Raw genomic sequence first — 22507 nt, forward strand, 5'->3', positions numbered from 1 at the left:
TGTACTTGGGAAAGCAAATCCAGCCTCCTGAGTATTTAGCATTTGAATGCTAAACAGATGCTGAACATTTATAAGGTAATTTTAAAAAATAACATTTCTGATGCACAAAACTGAAATGCATTGAAAAATCTCTTAATAATGTTAATGTATCAACAAGGGAAAACAAAAACATTTTATAAAAGTGAATTAGATGTAGTAAAAAAATATGCAAAAAACTAATTAAAGTAAGATTTACTGCACAACTCTAATTTATGAAAACTAATACTTATGTTAGTAGAGGGTAAAAAAAAATTCTTGGAAATGTGACCAAATTCCAAATAATATCTAGGTGTCTCCCAGTCTGATAGTTTTTAAAATTGTACTAGAGCTCCTGGTGAAAGTCCTTCAAAAAGCATGTTGGTTTCTAGGACTTATTTCTGTATATTCATCACTTGACACAAGCTCTAGAGATGAGTGAGAAGCATCTGAAGCAGCCTTTGCCCAATATTTCTTCTGAGACAATGACATGAAGTTCCTGCAGAGAATAAGCCAAGATTTTTGAGGATTGTGGTTCTGGACTTGAACACCTAAATCCCACCCGTGCCACAGTTCGAGTGCCAATCGTTTTTGAGGATAATTACAAAAATTAAGCAGAAGTCATCAAATTAACCCTAGAACCCTTAAAGCCTTGCATTAGTACAGCCATCATGGGCCCACCCTTCCCCTTTGTGCAAATGTGATAAATATATATTTAAACATAGACCACTCGAAAAGTTATTCCCTATATATAGAAGTGTTGCAGGTAAAATAAAATATGCCAGCTCCTTACCTTAGAAAATGGAGCCTTTTTTAACAGTGGAGGCAGAGCCAGTGTTGCCTAGGGCAATGGCAAAATGAGTTAACACTCCTAGCAAGAAACTATCTTCATTAAGGTGTATTATTTAATATAAGGCTTGTGCAAATTAGGCCAGACCATATATAGAGAAAGGAAAGATGGCTAATATCTACTTTTAAAGGGAAAAAATTGATGTTTTAATTCAGAACCCTTATGTTTCTGAAAGTCCTTGACTCCTAATGATAGGTTGCATTTTGAATAAATCAATTGCAGTGTTACCCACTTGGAATATATAATCTGTTTCGAATTTCAGATTTCGTTGCATACCACTAGCATATTCATGTCTTCTCCAAAATTGCAATTATTTAAAGAAAATGGAAGAATCAAAAATAAATCCATTTTCAGGATCATGTTTGATCCTGAAGGTGTAAAATAACTTTTCAAAGAAGTATATCTACTTCATTTCACAGAGTTGAGGACTTTGGACACTATTCATGAGCAAATAATTTGAAATTTTTCCTATATTTTGTCTACCCATAGTTCATTTTATTTCTGTTTCATAGCTGTCCTGTGTGCATTCAGCCTAAAACTCTTCATTTATAGGCAAGGCCAATAAATTTCTCCCAATCTGCTTGACGTGATGAGTTAAGAGCTGAAACCGACCTGAGGATTAAGAGATGGGAATGACTAAAATGGCAGGAATAAGCTTTTGCTGGGTCACTACTTTGTAACAATTGAAATAGGAAATTTTTTTTTAACTTCTTTTTTCCTCAGTAAATTCCTAACACTGGCTCCCAGGAGGCAAATTCAAAGTGTTAGAGTAGAGCTCTGGGTGTAGAGCAGAACACATTTGTTTGTAAGTCATCTTCCTTTTGGCATCACAGCAGAAAAAAAAAAAAAAAAAAAAAAAAAAAAAAAAAACACAAAAACCAAAACAAAAAAACAAAAAAAAAAAAAAAACAAAAAAAAAACCAAAAAAAAACAAAAAAAAAAACAAAAACAAAAAAAAAAAAAAAAAAAAAAAAAAAAAAACAACACTACCACCAAACTGGAAGAAGCACTTATCTCACTCTGTCCAGTGAAAGGTCTGGTATCTGCTTTCCTCAGTGATAAGTTGGGGGTTTGTGAGGGGAGGTTTGAAGTCAGTTTAACACATTACTGTTTTGTTGGGGTTTTAGGCTATCTATTTTATTCAGATAACTTTTGCATTTCTGCTGGCTAACTTCACATAAGTCTCTTGGGCAATTTTTTTTCAAAATGTTCCCCCCACCTCCTGGCTTAAGAAGCAGATTTACATCAACTGAAAAGAGGAAAATATAACTGAGTGGTATTTCTTTTCAGTGTTTTTCTTATTTTCTGAATTTCTCATACATCTTTTTTTGTGTTCAGTCCCTCATTGTTCCTTACTTTCTTTCACTTTTTTCCTAGGGATCTGTATTTCATAGAAGCTATAGAAGTGGAGTAAATGTAAGATCTCCATTCAGGCTTTACAGTGGCAGCTGAACTTCTGGAGTGATCTCTTTCCCAACACTACCTCTGTGTCAGCCAGACCCACTATCACTCACTATCAGCTTTTACAAGCTGCATCTTATTTACTAAATCACACAGAAGAAACAAAACCTTTTCACCTTTCTTGGGCATGCTTTCAACGTGTAGTAGGCACAAAATTTTACCAACAGCAAGCTATTTTGATTAATGGTCTGTTTCTCTCTTGTGCTTTCAGTGTTAGGCTCTGAAAATACCTTGCAAAAAGCAAGGACTGGATTTTTACACACTTCTATGTTGATGCCCAGAAGGAGTGCAGGAAGGCTGGCAGAAAAACCTGAGCACAGCCCCATGAAGGCTGGCCATGGCACACAGACATGGAGCTGATGGTGGGGAAGTTTCTCCCTCCCACAAGTCAGACAGAAGCCCAGCCTGGTCCAGCAGGTCCCTGTGCCCACAGGAGCCCTCCTGGCAGGCCCCTTCCTGCCTGCAGCCTCACATTATGGGGAAAAAATGGCACTGACTGGCACCTCTGGCTAATGTTACATCCAGAATGGGATAAAGTGCAAAGCAGAGCAAAACACAAGAGAATTATTTTTAGCATGAAGCCTTGATTGCCAAGACAGGAACGTTGACTCCAATATAAGTTAGTAAAAGCATTTGAAAATGTTTCAAAAATACCCACACAGACCTCTGTAAATGGTGCTCAAAGGTGATAATGATCTGCAGAGGTCCTTCCTCTCATTCATTTGTGACACAGGAAAATGGTAGCAACCTTTCCAAAGAGGAAAATTTGGTTCATCTGACCAAGTACTGTATTGGAATGCTTATGTTGGACAGTTATCCCAGTCTCATCCAAAGTGTTCTGATAGCTAGGAGTCTTATGGAGCTTTATAAATCCATGTTATTTGCCCTGTAGCAATGCCTTTAGATGCAAAAAGAGCCCAGGACCACTAACTGCACTGTGGAAGCTTTTGGAAGAGAGATTTCCTAGAAGGATCTCTGACTCCCTCCCCTGCTGCCTTGATGAGCAGTCCAGAGCAAGAGGAACAACTCTCATTGTTGAGATCAGGTCCAGCTCCCCTTTCAGTTCCTTCAATTTGAATATTTTATACTCAAATCAAATAGCAGTGTATTACTTTTAAAGGGGAAAATGGATATATGGAATCAGTGCTCTACAGACATGTCAATAGATGAGTTTTGTTCTCTCTTCAGCTACAGCAAACGAATCTGCTTGAACACAGGTCCCTATTTGTGAATTCCTGTCAGCACTGGAACATGGCAAGGCATGTCTTGTCTGGCTTTGGATCTAAACTGCACTAATTGCTTTCACCTCCTCCCAAGCAGAGACAGATAGAGCACTGTGTTCACTGAAAAATGTCATTTCCAGCATGTGGTTGGCATAATGTTTCATAAAATTTACTTTAAAAATGTATTTCTGACCAGAAACAGAACACCAAAATACTTAAAGCGTCTCTCCCTGCCCTCTCCATGATTCATTCTTGCACTTAGAGATTTGAAGCTATTTTAGATAAATAAGATAAAAAGAACCTACCAGATCAGGATGATTTCATGTATGGATGTTTGTACATGAATACATTCCCAGTCCGACTATGTGGTGTGAGCAGATCCATTAACTTCAAAGTGAACTGCATCTGTAAGTGTATTTATAGGGATATAGTATTAATTAAAAATTCACATGTGCTATGGGATATTTTGTGTGAAAGAATCCTTTCCACTTCTCCAATTTTTTCCTAACAGTTATGAATTCTATGCAAAATGCTTAAGAAGTTTGGACAAAAATGCATTGAAGCAATCTCTACATTGCAAGCTAAAGCATGCATAGCAAATGTACTGCACTTTTGCCTCCAGTAATTACAGATCACAGTCTTTAGAGAGATCTATTTCACTTGATCAGGTAATCACATAAATTAGACCACGTTTGCAGGCCATTGTGAGACTAATTATGAAAATATATGAACCATGATGTATTTTTTTCCTCTGAATCTTTATATAAGACCTTGCCACTGACTTTATTTGTAGAAGAAAAAAGCCATTAGATTATGAGATATTGCTGTTTATTACTTGTATTACAGTGGCACCAGGCTGCCTCACATTAGATGACATTTCCATTATTTAACAAATTAGGAACTTTGCGTAGCTTACAGTCCGAAGTGGAAAGACAGAGCAGGGAATTACTCAGAGTTCCTCATTTCCAGCAGCAAGAAAAAAAATAAAAAACCCTGGCTGATAATATGATCTTCTGAACTGAAGTGATATAATTAACATAGGCACAGAAACAGTCCCCGTCCTGGTCAGAAAGACAAAGGCATTTTTTTCATATTAACCACATGTTACCCCTTTTGAATAAACAAGGACATATTTTTAAGATTAAACAGGGTTCTCCAGGGCTTTCTTAACAAGCAATCACAATGACTTGTACACAGTCACACAGGGAATTTATTACATACAGGATATAGGACTTCTTAAATCACGGTGAAGTTTATCAGCTCTGAGATTTCCCTATCTTCCATGAAAATAACTGAAAAACAACTTCTTTATATATTAGATACTCTTGTAATTCCTGTAACAACTAAGTATATAGTTACATGTAAAATGGTATCAAATCTAGTCCCTTCCATTTTCTTTGCTACCACCAGACAGAAATTATATTTTCCAGAATCCAATAATCCAAAAATATATAGCTGAGAATTTCTGAGAGGGTGCCTAGAGCTGAGAATCCTACAGCTTGGCTGGGACATGAAAGATGTCAGCCAAGGCAGCAGAGGAAAGGATGGTGTTTGCTGTTAGTTTGATAATAAGAGGGCGAGTGCTCCAAAGTTGGCTCACAATACTCTGGTATCTTGCAATAACTAAAAAGTCTTTTCACAGCAACACAATAACACATTTTATATAAAAGTTACAATTTGGTAACCTTTCACAATTTCACTGCCTCCATTTCATTGCACAGAACCATGATGGGGTCCCTTTTAAATGCTGAGCGATAAGAGATTGATAAAAGAAAGTGTGAAAGGGAGGAAAATGTAAAAGGTTTCTGTTCAAGGTTCTAAATTAATACATTATTGATCAAAACTTGAATCAGAAAAGTTCAATGATTTGGTCACAACTAGCTTTTATTCCTTCCATCAATTCATATGCAGTCAATATCCTATTATATTGCTGCTTTGAAAGGATGTCTAGAGGAATAATATGCTTGAACAATGCATTCCAGTGAACCTATCTGATTGTAACTATGAGATTCATTTTTTTTCCTAGTTATCCAAAAAAATAAATAGGATCTATAAAACACACAAATGGCACAGGTACTACTGCAACAGTTTGGGCACTAATATGTAGCTGACATTGGTGAAATCTGTACCAATCTCTGTCTTAAAGCATGAAGAAATTATTTGATCTTCTTTATACAGATATATATATATATCTATATCTATATATATAAAATGTATGTATCTCCTTGAGTAAATGCTTCTGCATTGATTCCCCAGGAAACAGATCTTCCAAGTACCTTAAGCCAGCCTTAACATTCTGTGTAACTTTATTCACCGTATCATGTCGAAATTAGCATTAGGTGATTATAGCTCAATGTAATTAGCTGCGTATATGAGAAGAGCAGAAATGCACCCTGCAGTTGATTACCCTAATTTTCAGTCAGCAGTGGCAGACACACATTTCCCCAGTGCTCAGGGCAGCAGTATGGGCTGAGCTCTCTGTGTCTGTGGTGTTCCTGCTCCAGGGCAGAGGGGGCAGAGCACCCTGCAGGCCACGGGCACCATGTTCAGTTCCCTGGAGCTTCCACATCCATCATGGGGGCTCTGAGGTTCCCTCCAGGATCCCTGCCAGTGGAAGTCATAGCATTCTCCAGGGTTCGGGGTAGTTTGCCCAGTAACACACAAAGCAATAGCCATAAAAAGACAGTATGATAATACAATGCAAAAAAAAGTGTCAAAACCAGGGAGTTTTCAGTTAGAAACCAGTTATTGTTAAGAATAAGTAATAAAGATAACATAGAAAAACCTACCATATACATGGTTGTGGTTAATAGCATAACAGTGAGTATTAGATGTGTTGCTTGTCTGTGTTGTGAGGAAAATACATTTAGTCTTTTGATTCCTTGGAAAATGCTTACTTGAAGACAGTGGACTGGGAGCAAAGTACCAGACAAACTATATCATTTTGCTTTTTTTTTTTTAATGAGCAATTAAATAAAAAAGATACCAGTTCTGTTGATTAGCGAGAGTTGTGCAACACCTTCTGCTAACTTGCAGCAGATCTTACTCTACAGAGAAATGAAAGATTTCAGAGAAACAGATTTGCCTTTGCTCTTCCCTTTTCACAATATTATTTGATTTACTCTTCCTTTCTTTTTCACTTCCTTTTTTTCTTTTGCTGTTTTTGTTATCTTCTCTCTCTTTTTTTGTTGTTTTGTTTTTTTGGTTTTTTTTTTTTGTAGCCAGAAAAGCCAGAGAAGCTGCAAGACAATGAGGCCCTTACCAAACAACAGGGTGGCATTCCCATTGCCTTTGCTAGCTAGCCACATTAAATGCCAAAAAAAGGTGTTAATGTGATGTGAGAGGTATGAGCAAGCAGTCCAGCTTCCTCCTTCCCCTCCCTCTGCATTTCCCTAAAGGGAAGGGAAAGGAAAGGGAAAGGAGTACCTGCCTGCCTGGAAGCTCTCTTGGGGTGGGGATGTGATAAGGGATGAGGTTGCCTGACCTTGGTCAGAGGAAAAAGGGGAAATCCATGTTCTCAGGGCCCTTCAGCCTGACTTGTAAACGCTGGCATGGTTGGCTGTGTTACAGTAATTGCCATTTACATTACCTCTTGCCATCCACGACACGCATGACAACGTTCTGCTGCAGTGCCAGGCTCTCAAAGGCTGACACCCTGACTTCCTTCCCCCACCCTCAGGCTGAGTGGGGAATGTGAGCGTTAATGAACACAGAACTGGATCTGCTGCCTGCTCTAGCAATAGAAATTCAGTGCACAGCCTGACTTCTGTTGTCTGAGGATGTTCTAAAGAACTTTTTGCCAGTTTGGTTTTGTTACTTGCCAGTGCTTGTGAGTGTATGTACAAGAACTTCCATTAAAATGATATATTAATCTTCCACCTTCAGAAGGTTCTACTGGAGAACCACTGGGGTTTCAGGAAAAATGAATTATAAAAATCAGAAGTGAAGAGAAAAAAGGGACTACTAAAAATGGAAGACTTTAATTGACCATTTCAGCCTTCTTCAGAACTTTGGTTTGGCCAGTAAGAAGTAGCTGATTCCTAAAATGAGAGGTATGCTATACATTGCTTAATAGCTACAAAGAATTTCTCCATGCATTTTCTTATCTGGATCCAGTGGTAAGCCATTAAGGGTGAATCCTTTCTTTTGCTACTGTTTTTGTAATTAAAGATAATAATCCAGATTACAACATGTTCCTTTGTCCAAAGATTAGAGCAACAGTTATGGAAGGCAAGACTAAGCAGGGTCAAGCCATTTAGTGTCACATCGTGTATTTTACAGCAGCTGCATTGTTGTTATCAAAACTTGTTCTCCATTGGCCCATGTTTTGTCAAACAGCTGAGCTGTCTTTTATGCAATTTCTTTGTTAATTTGTTTGCAGTAGACCATCCTAAGGCTTCAGCCATGAGCATGTTCTCAGGGAAAAAGGGCTGGAATACATGTGGGGTTTTATTTGCTGCTGTTTGTTACTTGTTGCTCCTGACTCAGCTGCTGTTAGGAAAATGCATCATTTCTGGTGTCTGTATCATTCTGCACATGCAAGAGGACACCATTCATTTCACACACACTGCAAAGGATTCTAAGATAGAAATTTAATTTTGCATTCAACCTGAAGTTTGAAAGAAATTGCTGCTTTGAATTCATGGCCACTGCAAATTTCTTGGTTCAAGTCAGAATTTTATCTGACTGCTTGCTCTATAGGCCAAAGAAAATAATCAGCAAACCTAAGAGTGTGTTTTATAGAGTGTGTTATAAGATAGGGAAGTAGGGCACAGATTCCAATCTTCAGTAGCCAAACCATGTGGAAATGTGAGAACTCCTTCAGCTATGTAAGATCAACTATCTAGCTCAGTCGGGCAACAGAAGACTTATGAAACACTGAAATTTTTTGAAAACAATGAAGATCATTTAAATAAAAGCTGTGAGGCTTCAGAAGCTCAATGTGGAAGACCATAATGTTTCCTACTGTCAAGGAACTCAAATACCAGATCATCACACACACTGGGGCACAGTGTGAGTTGGAACAGACTGGAAGCAGGATGACAGGAGAGGCAGAGCCGGGCCCTGTCTGTAAGGCTGCTGTGACAAGAATGATGGTGGCTGACTTTGTGTTTCGTGCAGATAGACTCTGAAACCTTGTTGGGTTCCCAGTTCAAAAGAATCCCTTTGGGGTGTAGTTTGGAAAGGCTGCCCTCTCTCACTGCTGCACCAGGGGCTTGTGCCAGCTCTCTCCTGTGTGTGCAGGCGGTGTGGCAGTGGTGTGAGTGGTGCCCCCACACACGGAGCTGTGCCAGCCATGTGCTAATGCAGGGGCAGTGACCCGCTCCCCCACCCGGACAGCTGCCATCCTCACCCTGCCCAGACACACAGCTCCAAACACCCTTGCTGTCTGCAGCCCTTGCTGCTCCCCTGTGCGTGCCCAGCTGCACTCCCTGCCCCACTCCCTGTGGAAGAGTTTCTCTACAACACATCAAGCCTATTCTCCTACCTTACCCTGATTTGCCTCTTCTCTGGTCCTGAGCAGGAAATCAATGTTCTGGCACCTGTGGGGTCTGAACAGATCACTTGGAAACATTGATCTGGAAACATTTTCTGGGGAGAAGAGGTTTGTATGCCTGTGTTAAAAGCTCTGCCAAACAGAAAACACTGGGCAGAAAACACATCAGTGCCTCTTACAGAAACCCTAAAATGTCAGAGGGAAAAGGAAAGCAATACTCAATAAAAGTTGGAAAGTGATTTTGATATCCAATTTCTAGGGAAATCGAGTCTTTTCTTTTCTTTTTCAGGATGGATTGGTATACATCTGAACTTTTCCTTTTAAAATGGTTGTGTATTTGAATTTATTTTCATTAATTTATTTCCAAGCCAATACCTCTGTTGGTATCTCATGATATTGATGATGTAAATATTTATTGCTGTTTTAAGATGGCAAATTAGTAGATAGAACTAATAGGAGGAGGTCCATTGTCTTTTCAGTTAAGATGGGTGAAATATATATGCAGAGATGTCCTTCAAACACACTTTGAAGTCTTTACTAAAATATAACTAAAAGGTGTTGCATAAAACAATATATCCCATTAAAATCTCCCTATGTACTCTTGCTATGAGCATCATTCCTTCCTGGCACAAAATTTAGAAATCTCTGGGATCACTTGCATCTTTTTCTCTGCAATACCATTCAGAAATCCAAGGACAGATATGATGGAATTATTCTGGTTCTCATTGCAGCTGAAAAAATCTCCTCTGTTCTTATTAAAAATAATCATTATTATTTCATCAGGTAATGTCAGTGGGAAAAGCACAGAATTATGTTCTGTTGCCTTTCAGTGTGTTTAGAATAGAAAATTAGCTCCTTTTCCTCAGATATTGGAAAATAAGTGTCCTCTGGAAATCTGGATTTCCCTAGAGATTTGAAAGTAAATGTCCTTTGGAAATCTGGCAAGATAAAAGAGCTTCAGACAATACCAAATTAAAGCCCAGCAGACACAGCTCTTACATTGCTGCCGTGAAGCAAATCCTACACTTCAAAGCATTTCATTTTTCAAGGTGAAACTGAGGATCTAGTTGCATTTCCTGTGCACTTCAATGACTAAAAATGCAGTTCAACCTACTTGTGGCCTCAAAACTGTCGATGAGGGCTTTCCCAAGCAGAAATCTAAAGTGTTCTGACAACAGAATAAAGCAAGTTTCAGTGGCTTCAGGAGCCCTTACACAGTGCATATTAACTGCAGGGGCTGGTCCATCCTTGAGGAGACAAAGTTGTGCACATGTCTCTTTAGCACAGACATATATTAGCCCAATTTCTTCTTTCTTGCTTTTCCTCTGCTTAAAATGAAAGAGTCCAAAGGCCAACAAGCTGAAGGGAAGTGTTTCTGGTTACCTAGCTACTGGAAAAACATGCTCATCTATAACAGTAAGAAATATGTTTGGACAGAGCTGTTCTCCTTCAACTATTTCCAGCCATACCATCGATCAGCAGCGGAAAGGTTGTTTTAAAAGTATAGGTAGAACACATATTCTCTAATGCACTTGTAGATCTTAATCTCCTGAAAATTGCCTTTAAGAAAAAAAAAAAGTGTTACATTTAATTTTATGTTAAGACCTGACCATATATTTCACCTTCCACTATATCTACTGTAAGGAAGTGCTATAGTGCACTGCTATTGTCAGTACTTGTAGAACATATTCTGACATGTTGGTGTTCCTATGTCTAAGACTTAACATAAGACAATCCACTCGTGTTTCCCCTGACAAACAGCCTCTTTTATTGTCCAGAGCTTTCTTTTATAGTCAGTTCAAAACTCCTGGGTTGAGAAACTCATTGGTCTATCCATGTCCTCCCAGACTCTGAACCAAAAAAATGCCTGCACCCTAGGAGCACTCCCACTGGTTGTGAGCTCCTGTCAGTCAGCCCAGAGGCTAGTTCACCGAGCAGAGCTAGACTTTATATTGTATAAATGTTCAGTACAAATCAGCTTGCAATGCAGCAGGATTGTTTCCCTGAACAACATACCTCTTCTTTGCTAGAATGTCATTCCTTCCCCCAAGTCTGTTTCCACGTGTCGCTCCGGGCGTGCAGCCTGGGCCCCTACAAACATGAGCTGCCCACTGCCTCTTCACGTGCCTCAACTCCTGCCTGAGCTCAGGGCAGCAAAACCAGGCTGTTCCCAGCCAGGACGTGCCCTCCCAGAACGCTCCTGGGACAGCAGAGCCCAGGCTGGCCAGCTCTGGGCTCAGCACACCCCAAGCACAGGCACAGGAAGATGCAGTGGATGTTTTGCAGCCATGGGCCAGAGAGATGGGAAGGGTCCCCTGCCCCTGCTCTCACTTGGTTGGGTTTCTCACTTGGTTGAGGCAGGGGGCAGCGATTCCTCGTTTGTGGGGAGACAAGAGCTGCCAGAACCGCACCCAGCATGCAGGCACTGCCTGACAGCGCTGCAGCCACTGGCACGGACTGAGGCTCAGCCACTCTGCTGCTCCTGCTGCTGCTGCTTCATTTGCTTTTAGGCACAGCCAAAGCTCACTGTTAGGCCACCATGGTCTCTGGTTCTGCCCTCTTCCCATCCCTGTGTAGGGATGGAGCATTGCTGTGCTTTCAGGCTGCTGTGCTGGGGCAGCTGTGGGCCCTCTGAACAGCCTGAGCAATGTGCCCACCATCCCACTCTCTGGCTTCACAGCCAGTCAAGAGAGGCCTTGGGAAACCTCAGAGTCACAAGTCCAGGTGCCAGATGGTGTTTCTGTGGTTTGTTGGCTTATTTTCACTTTTGTTAACATGAGAAGTGGACTCTGGCACCTGAAGTCTTTAAAGCTTTTGTGAGACTCAGCTGTTTACTGTGCTGAACATGCAAGGTGATGCAAGGTGACATCTCGAATTTTTTGCAAGTGTGTTTAATCACCTTCAACATTGAATTTCTACCCTCTGCTCAAAGGTTGAATAATTTCAGGGTATTGCTAAGTGGGTAAACAGTGGTGTTAAGAGAATCCTTTCTGATATGCTTTCGTTGCATAGCAAGTCAGTGTCCCAGCAACTGAGAGTCCACACAAAGAAAAAGCATAAATACAAAGTACTTTCTCACCTTTCTGGGACACTCTGGTCCAGAATCCATCCTTCACTTGATATATGCACTTATTTTTATTACCATTATTTTCTTTTTTTAGAGTACTATTAATTTTCCCGGGACAGCAGTGTTCATTTTATACCTGTTTGTATATTATGTCTGCTTTTAAAACTGGCAAAAATAAAAAATTTAAATGTTTTATGAATGCCTGAAGACCCCCTATTAATATCCACATTGTGGTATAGAGCAGTGCTGCCAAATAAACTTACACCATTAGCATCTATTGAGTTGTCTTGGCAACAGAAGAAGGAATCTCACCTCGCAGCATGACCGTGCTGAATGCCTTGTTTGTGACTGATTACAGTTAGTTATCTGCTACCATGTATGAAATGTGTGGTGATTTCAGGATGGGATTTTCATTCTGGATATGTAGGATTTGTGGTCTCAGTCTTTTGGAAACATTATGCATAAACTGATTTGCTTTGCTGGACTCTGGCCATGCTCAGCTGTTTTTTGAAGTTTTACCATTGGTGGCCTCTCAAGAGTTTTACTAGAGTAAAGCCTCTCTGAGGCCTCTCAGAGCCATTTTCATATTTTCCCCTTTCTATATTTCATGTCATTTTCCTTTGTGTAGAATGCAAATGCACACTGCAAACAAAATGTTCAGTGCAACTAAACATGCAGTGATCAAACACATATTTTTTTCCTAGCTTCTCCTTCCCTGTTAAGATCATTAAAGCTGCTCTGAGTCTTAGCTTTTTACAGAGTATTTTAAAAATTATTGGGTGAGATAGAATTTGAAAACTTATAGGAGAGAGAGTGAGATCGATTTGTCTCTGAGAAGTTTCTTGCAGCAGTATCAGCTCTTTAAACTGTAGTGTTTTACTATTGAAGAGTACTTCTCACCTTGTTGTATTGCCTTTTCTTACAGGTTTGTTTTTTTTTTTTTCACAATTAATCATAAAATCCTAGAATATCCTGCATTGGAAGGGGTGCACAGGACAAGCCCAAGAAACCCACCATGTGCCTTACAGCATATCATCCAAACGCTCCTTGAACTCTGGCACATTTGGTGCTTTTTCTCTTCTTTTTTTTCCTGTCCTTTTTCTCTTCTTTTTCATGGTCCCAGGTGTCCAGTGTTCTATTGAATAAAGAATGTGATAAAGAAACATAAGCAAATTATGGAGGTCCTTGGAACAACAGGCCTCACTTCCTTCATTCCTTTTAAAAAAATAAACCTTACCTTCCCCTGCATATTATCCACTTTTGACAGAGGTAAGGCTCGTGGGTAGAAGCAATGATAGCTTTTGGATAGCAATAGCAAGGACAAAATACATCCTTCAGAAACATGGGCAATTATCATAACATCAGTCCTTCTCCTGGCATAGTCTAAAAGACTGTAGTGCAGAAGTCAAAATTTCACTCACTCTGAATGTTAACACGAAGGAACAATATCCTCAGAGGCCCTCGGTACTGAAGGGTCACTACTCTGAGGTACAGATCACAGAAATTGTCAACTACGATTTACGACCTTCTCAAAAAGAGAAGATGTGTAGTGAGAATTTTACAGGTTCTCCAGACTTCATCCCTACGGAGTTTCCAGGGTAAAGATGCACATCAGAAATACAAGTCAGTTCTCAGCTGTGGTATTCCCTGGCTGTGGCAAGATTTCAGCATCCTTGGAAATACATTTGCAAGCAACTGGCTCACTAGAAATCCTATTGAAGGTCTATACTTCTGACTGATTCTGTAACCCTAAGGAACCTTATTCATTTTAAGTCCTACAGAGGACTAACTTTTCTTTCTGAGCATCACCCTGAAGGCATTATGTCTTGCAGACCATGCTAAATAAATGAGCTGCCTGAAAAAAATAGTATCTCTTGTGCATATTCCTGCTTTATACAGAAATGGCACCCTGTGAAAAGTGTTTGAGGAACTGATTCATCAGCATCCTTAATATCCATGACAACTTCAAATAAAAAAGGTCGAAAGGAGAACTTGATATTTGGTGTTTTACATCTTTTTTCACTCACTTAAAGAGGTCTCAGTGCAAATACTTTCAAATCAATGCTCAGGACAGCCTCTTAAAATGCGCTAGCATTGGAGCATTGCCATTGAGATACAATCTTACAGTCAAAGAGATGAAAATACAGTTTCTCACCCACTGTAGACCATACAAAATAAAGGAACTGATGATTTACCTTACAGTCAGCAACTTGCTGCCTTTAGGACACATAGCATGTTTAGAATAATAAATCTTTTCTTATCTCTAAGGAGGACTAAGATTTTATTTTTTTTTGTTACAGTAAAAAGCACCAGTCAGTATAGTCTATCCAGTCCAGATCTTTCCTCCAGTCTCTTTGTGCCCCTTTCCCTGAGTCTGAGGTCAGAAGTCAGTTTTTAATTTGTGGTTGGCTTTTTTTTTTTCTCCCTATTTATCTGGAACGCCCATTTTCTTTATTCACCCCAAGACAATAAATCACCTTTTCTTTTAATCTCTCTCCACAAAAATTTCACTTTTCTCCTTAACTTATAATTGGCTCTCTTGCTATATGGCTTACTGTGATACTTATCTAACAAAAGTTATATAATGAAGAGCATGGAAAAGACATCCTTTACTTCTTAAAAACTTTTCTGAGCCTGGAGCTGTCTTGGCAGTATGTCAAAAAAAAATTACTCTTGTGTTTATGTTTCCAAAAAGTGTCAGGAAGAAGAAATCAGTCATCTCATGTCTGAATTGTTTAAAAAGGATGCTGCTGTTCCCAGCTGCTATACTATCCACCCATGTCATGAAGATGGTCATTAGAAGAGTTCTTATGGAAAAAGAGTCTCATGCTCATTATTTGAGTTTCACACAAGAAACCAATAAATCACCATTCTGGCAACGGTGTTCATAGGAAGCAAGAAAGCACAGCCAGTCCCTTTTGCTGCAGATATGTTCTTTCCTCAGAGCTGTGTCACCTCTTCCTTGGACTCTTGGAGAGCTCATTTTTAGTGTTTCAGGTATGGCTGGTTGGTTTCCTTACCAAAATTAGTAATCTGCATCATATTTTGTTATTTTCATATACCCTGAGCAATAGCATGATTTCAGAAGACTGTACAAGGGGATGTGGCAGTGGCAGGTGTTTGGTTTGTGTCTCACTTTGGTGGCAAAAGGCACTGGTCACTCATTTTTACCCACATGTTGTGCCTTTAAGAGTGGTGTGTGAAGTAAATCAAGAGATACTTGTGGCTGAAAAATCATTTTGAAAGAGAAAGATTTCTCTGTAACTGGATTAGTTCCCATGGCTATATAAATGCTTTTGTTGTGAGGGTTCCAGAAAGCCTATATGAGTATGAGAGGCAGCGAGTGAGGTGCTTCATGGATCATAGAATCATAGAATGGTTTGGGTTGGAAGGGACCTGAAAGATCATCTCATTCCAAACCCCCTGCCGTGGGCAGGGCCATCTTCCACTAGACCAGCTTGCTCAGAGCTCCAACCAGCCTGGCCTCGAACACTTCCAGGGATGGGGCATCCACATCTTCCCTGAGCAACCTGTGCCAGTGCTCACCACCCTCACAGTGCTCTCCCACATCCAGTGTAAACCTGCCCTCAGTCAGTTTGAAGCCATTCCCCTTCATCCTATCTCTGCATGCTCCGTAAGGCAGTTTGGGCAGTTCTGATGCAGTGTGTCCTGCAGCCTGGCATGGTAATAGGGACCTCTACATTCTTGCAGAGAAGAGAGTCAGAGGTCATTACAGGGCTTTCTTAATTAATGCCTAAGTAATATTCATTGCATTTTTCTTCCACAATGTTTTCTGGTTTAGTGCATCTACAGACAGGAACTGAAATTGTCAGTGCATTAACTCAATGGTTCTCAGCAATCTCTAGCCTGTATATCCATGGGTATCCCTCATTCTAAGGGCACCTACATTCTAAGTACTTATTTACAGCTACCTTTCAGAGTGGCAAATGGTAGGGCATGTGATCCACACAAAGCATCCCAGAGGATGTTTCCAGTCACACATCTGTGTGTCCCTCAGTGCAGTGTGGTGCCAGGTCTGTGACAGACTGCTGATGTTAATGGGCAGGGCCCAGGAGTTTATAAGGCTGATAATTATTACTCATAGCCAGAGTAAGCTGTAAAAGTTGATCTCCCTTACATGAGGGTGAATTAATTCCTTTAGGCAGAGAGGAGAGCATTCCCTCTGCTGCACTGCAGCACACCTTAATTACACTTTCTCCTCACTGGCTGCTGCCTACCAAAAATAAATAGCAACAGCAAATTTGCAGTATGTTCACACAGTCTGGGGTCTGGGGAGGTCAAAACACCTAAAGCCATTATCAAACCCTGAAGCACCTCTGCAGATCCTGTGTGTTATTTTGGAAATTTTGAAGAAATCCTGAAGCCTCTTTCCTTCTCACTTAACAAACAGCAACAACAGAAAATCTGAACAAAATTTTCGCAAATTTTCCATAGAAAAATATTTGCATATTTTAATTTTGACGCAAAGTTATGTGCTTTTGACCAAGAGGACAATATACTTCTAGACTCCCTGCTGTCCTGTTTCTTACACTCACATCAAACTCATACTAATTTACAGTCGAAAAGAATGCTTCATTCATATGTAATACATAATAAAGACAATCCTCATGTTCAGAATTCTTATAATGTATGCATATATTTGATATAATTAATTTTTTTGTCATCTTCTGCCTTCTTTTATAAGACCAAAGGGCAAAAGAGGTCGTGGTTATTGCCTGTATATAGCCTGGTCAAAACCATATGCAACGTCAATGAGCTACACTTCACTGGCTTCCACGGTGCAAGTGAAATGTTGCCTCATAAGGGACATATTTGGTCTGCAATACAGGACTTTCTCAGAGTGTAAATGGCTTATTTTTCACCTCATTGGCACTATTTCTAAGTGGTCACTGTCACTCAGAAACTAGACACCTGAACAAAAGTGTCAAAACAAGTGAAGATCATGTGATTGCTGGAATCCAGGCAATGCCCTAAGACAGGGGTTTGCACAATATCATCATTAGTAAGAAATTCTATGAGAAAAAAAGTCAACTTAAAATTGAAAAAAAAATAGCAAAGCTTGTTAAAAATACAAACGTTCAGTTTATGTTCTTGCATGTCTTCTTAATGCCTATAACTCGACTTGAGCCAAAGGGCTGAAAGATAAAAGTGTCACAGAGATAAATTTTTAGACAGTTCTGATACTACTATTCTGCCTGTGCTTAGTACGTTTCTCATCCTACAAAAATGTTGTAGATGGACTTGCAGATTCTACGTGCATTTTAAAGTATTATATACAACACAGACTCATGATATCTTCCTCACCTGTAAATATATTTTGTGAGCTGAATCATCTGCACAGACTACAAGTTGTTCCCTATCTTAGGGAGCCAAAGTCATGCAGTCAATCAATAAATCAATCAAGGCAACCATTTCCACTTCATCCTCTAAGATGATCTCTTCCCTCCTATCTCCCCATGTTCATTTGGTTTGAAAAAAAACAAAAGTGAGCTCATCTACCTGTTCTAAGCAGAAATCTATTCCAAAGTCTCTCTGGGGCCAACTCTTCATTCAGAAAAATTCTGCATGGGGCAAAGAAACTAGAAATGGGCAGAAAAAAGCACCCCAAAGCAGTGGCTGGGGTCAGTTCATGCCTACACAGCTGAAGAGGATGTTGTCTCTCCCTTCTTTCTGAAATAGTTGTGAAAGTTTTAAACATCCTCCTCATATGTTCAGACCTTATACTAGAGAGTTATGGAGTTGATGACCAACCTCATTTTAGCCATCTGCACTTTGTAAAAGTTCTTTTGTCACACTTTCCATCCATTTCTCCTTGTGAAGAATTTCCACAGGACAGTGTGGGGATTTTTCATCCAACAGCTGCAAAGTGGGAGGACAGAAGGAAAGTTCATTTCCACAGTGATCTTAAGATTATTATGGTAAATCAGTTTTGAGTCTTTGTATGCTCTAGAGTTCAAGATGATCCTGAATATTAATTATATTCCTGGTACAAGTGAGAAGAATGGTATTTGTCTTCTTCACAGGGTTTGAGAAAGAAAATATAAAAAGCTCTCTTCCTGGAGCCAAAGAGCCGAGTACATCAAGTACTGTGTATGAAACAAGAATATGGTTTCATGCATTTAAAAAACCCAAGAAACAGGGATGTAAGGAAAAATATATTCATTTCTGTTTTTTGACTAGTTTAATGCTTGTACATAAATATTGCATATGTCCCCTCAAGTTCTCTTTTTTTTTATCACAACTTTAATCATGTTGCATTTGTATAACTCTTCTCCAGCAGAGGGCTTAATACAGTCAGTCAGTTTGAGAAATGTAATTTCAGCATCAGTAGAACATGTTTCTATTATAAGCTTTCTACTCAAAGCACAATGTAACATTTGTGAAAAAAAAAAAAAAAAAAAAAAAAGCTAATGTTTATTCACTGCATGATATTTTCTGGATGTTCTGGAAATTCAGTAATCTGGTGTCTCCTTAGGAGTATGATAAGCATAACATCAAATCATCATTGCAGCATTCCGTTTCTTCCTCACAGTAATTCTTTCATTGCAAAGTGATTTTTTTCTTACCCCAATGCTTAGTAATATATGCAGAAAGGTACCAACAGGGCACAAAAAAGACTTCTATGTGGGCAGAAAAGTGTGTGCACCAAGATTAGTGCAATCAGGGAAAATACAGAATTGTGTGTGCATCTAAATACAGTCATACATGTATATACACACATAGGTGTGAATAAATACAAGAGAATTGATATTTAGTTACAGTTTTTTTCAAATAATCACTTTTGTTTACAAAGGTTTGTTATTCTTTAAGGAGGCACCATATTTTTTGCTGTTCTTGATGCATTTTTAATGTTGATTAGCTACAATAATATGGTGTTAAGTAACACCAGATTTTGTGTCTGAGCATGCACCACTGTTTTGTGACTGCATGCACCATTTCCTTCTACTTTGGCTTTGGATTATTTAGTAAAATATTTTAATTGCTTGCTTGCAAACCAATGGAATAAGCTTAAGAAGGTTATTTTACTGTTTGCCATGGAACTAATAGTTCAAGGAAGATGTAAATGTGGCATTTAGTATTAGGACACTTTTATCTAATATGTTTACCTTTTAGGGAAAATGAACAAATATCACACTCAAAATCAAGATGACTTTGTACTAAAAGGAAACTAGAGATATCAAAAATACCTTCAAAGTCAGATTTTTGATGATTCTTTGCTCTATTAATTAGCTCAATTCAGATTTCTTTTTTGTAGAAGATCCAATAGATAGTGTCCAATACCAAATAATGTTACCCAGCTACTTAAACATTTGTGACCTTCAGAGCTGTTTACGTTGTATTCAGCAAGCCAAGAATGTGCCCTAGTGCAGCCCCAGAGAGATCTGCAGGCTCCTGCTGCTGGTATTTAGCACAAAATCCACTCCTTTCTGCTTCCCCTTTCAAACACTTTTGGATACCCTCGTCTTCAGTTGCATTTGCAAGGCCGAGGCATTACTCACTTTTCAAAGTAGGCTTTCTGTTTTCTTATTTAGGATTCATGTTTTGCAAGAAATGAAAAATAATTTAATACAGATCAGCATCACAATGGATATCTTGCTTAAGGTTGGGACTAGTATATCAAGTGATTGTTACTGCACTATTTTATAGCCAGATACAAACCCAGATCTGTCTGACTTAAATTTTGCAACAATTTCTTACAGTATCTTATAAAAAGAGAAATAGTGAAGCCACCCAAAAATGCTGTAAAGATATCCCTTTCTGTCATGGCCTCTGCATCAGGGGGCATTTTTTTGTGGAGTGGATACTAAAATCAAAAATATGATTAAGTCTTTGCTGGAGATTTTTTTATCCCTTCTCCATTTGCTAACAATATGCCAATAAAAAATAGCACAGCACAACAAAATGTAGATGGAAGTCAGTTTGAGAGAAAAATATACAGCAAGATAAAACAAGAATTGATCTGAGCCATAAAATACAGAGTTTGAATCATTCCGAGTTTAAAAATACGTCTGTCTTCAATATCTGTCTCTTCCCTTTTTCACATCATCAGAGGCTAGATGTGAAAATAAAATACACTTGTATGGCATAAAAATCTCTTCTTCATATCTTTCCAAACTCCCCTTAAAAATTCTTTAAAATGCTCAGCCTTATGTTTGACCCGGCTTCCGTCACTGGCCTCAATGAGGAGCACCTGAATGACGCTGGTGCTCAGGAGAGGAAACCCTCTGAAGAAAAGACACACCTCTGAATGAGCCCAGCTCACAAGAGACAGTCACATGAGCTGATGCCTTGGAAAGTCCTGGACTGTAAGTGCCTCAGAAAACATCCAAACCCCTGAACCTTTGTAAACTTCTTTCAGGATGTCTTACTCAAGGAGTCTGGGGCAAGCTGAATTCTGTATGGAGGGGGGCCATGGGATTCATAGATTAGTTGCTTTCTTAGTTTTGGGGGGTTTCTGTTTTACCTTGCCACCTTCTAATGCAAGTGAAACAAATTTGTTTTCTAAAAAAAATAAAAACAACCCCATTCTGTCAATTTAGTTTCACAGGTGTTTCCATTTCCAAGCAGAAGCCCTTGATGGTGCTGAAAGTTACTCAGCATTGTTGTAATTTGCATAACATTAGCCATGATGTTTTTATTTTGAAAAGTTGAAATGGTTGCAGCTCATCATAGCACAGCCCTAATGGTGTTCGGTACATCTGCTTAAAAAAACAGTTGTGCCTAGGAAATGCTCTACCCCACAAACCTTTTTAACAACTTTTACTGACTTTCAAGGTTTTCAGTAGAGATAGAATTAAAGCCTCTGCTTTTATGTACACACAAATTAGGAAATAATGAGTGGGTAACAAAGCTAAGTTGTGTGCTCCACACTGCAGCTGTATCCTTACATCTGCCACTAGAGCTTCCTGCAGCATTATGCAGACACCTCACGGACTTTGTTTGGATACACTCATAAAATTAATGTCTCTTTCTGTAGGTGGCAAAGTCAGCTAAACAGGTGTAACAGGAAATTAAAATAGGAAGTAGAAGCAATGATGGAAGTAAAACACATCAGTAATGGAAACATTGCTCCAAGTCTTTATTCTTTCTCTTTCTACCCCTTAACATCCCTGCAAATAGGTAACTACTCTTGATTTGATGTTAAACCGGATCCTAGTTAAAAGCAACAGCAAGAAAAGAACACAGATTTCAGAGATGAGCTTTGGTTAGCAGAGATGGAATATAATCCAGGGATGCCCTGGATTCCCACAATCTGCAGCTTTCTCCCCTGGCTTGGTTTTGCTCTTCTTTCTAAGCTGAGACCTCCCAAATGAAGCTTAAGTCCTCTGTATCTGTCAAGGTGAATCAGGCTGCCTTTTAAATTAGCAGAAAATTTTATAAAAAAGGAATCCATTTCTGTGAACAAGCAGAAAGTTCAAGACTTGAGATCAGGGGTTTTCCTGACAAACATCTTTGACACTTGTTCTCAAAATCCTGATGAACTTCTTCCCATCTTAATTTCTACTCTCGTTTATTTCAATTTTTTTTTTTCCAGCTTGCTTTTTAAAATTGCTTTCTTCAAGTGCCCTGCACTTGATGTAGCAACTTCCTTAGGGCTTCCTCAAACACTTAAAAGAGCCTTTCTCTTCCCACCTGCCACAGTCCAAGTTCCTTCTCAAACACGCAGCACCAGCTTCTTTAGTATGTAACTCATCCAGTTGTTTATGAGCTCCTGAGGCAGAAAATTACTGTGTGCTTACAAAGCACACACTGCGTGTACCACACAAGGAAAATCAAAAATAAACATATCTGCCTCCTTAAAATCTGACACATCTATATGGTTTTGAAAGACAGTAAATCAGAAGTGCATCAGTGTAGTGTTTGTGCACACATTTTTATGCTCTTGATGAAATTATTAGATAAATAACACATGATTTAACCAAGCCAAGTGTGAATCAGGGCGTTCAAATTTTAAAATCACTCCATTAACCTAGAAGAATTTCATTCACAGCCCCTCTCAAACAAGAAGTGAATAAAAAAAAGGAACTGTTTCAACTTCTTGTTATATCAGCCATATATTTTACTAATCTCTAGCTTTCCAGGCATTCCATAGCCCTGAAATTACAAGCAGTTATACAGAAAAACAGTTGTATGTTTTTAATGATGTCATTTGCTCGCAGCACGATACCAATTAGGCAGCTCTTGGCCATTCAAACCCCAGCTAACTGTCAAGGAAGTGCTGGCTTACCATCCAGCAGTCTGAAACAAAGATGTTTTATAAATATAAAAAGAGAAAATAAGGTCCAAGGCAATACTGAACATATAACTCAGCAGCTTTTAACTGTTCCTCAGGATATGCTTACTAATAGCATGCTAATAACCAAATGTGAGTT

Source organism: Vidua macroura, chromosome 7 (genome assembly GCF_024509145.1).
Source record: "Vidua macroura isolate BioBank_ID:100142 chromosome 7, ASM2450914v1, whole genome shotgun sequence".
In the NCBI taxonomy this organism is placed as follows: Eukaryota; Metazoa; Chordata; class Aves; order Passeriformes; family Viduidae; genus Vidua; species Vidua macroura.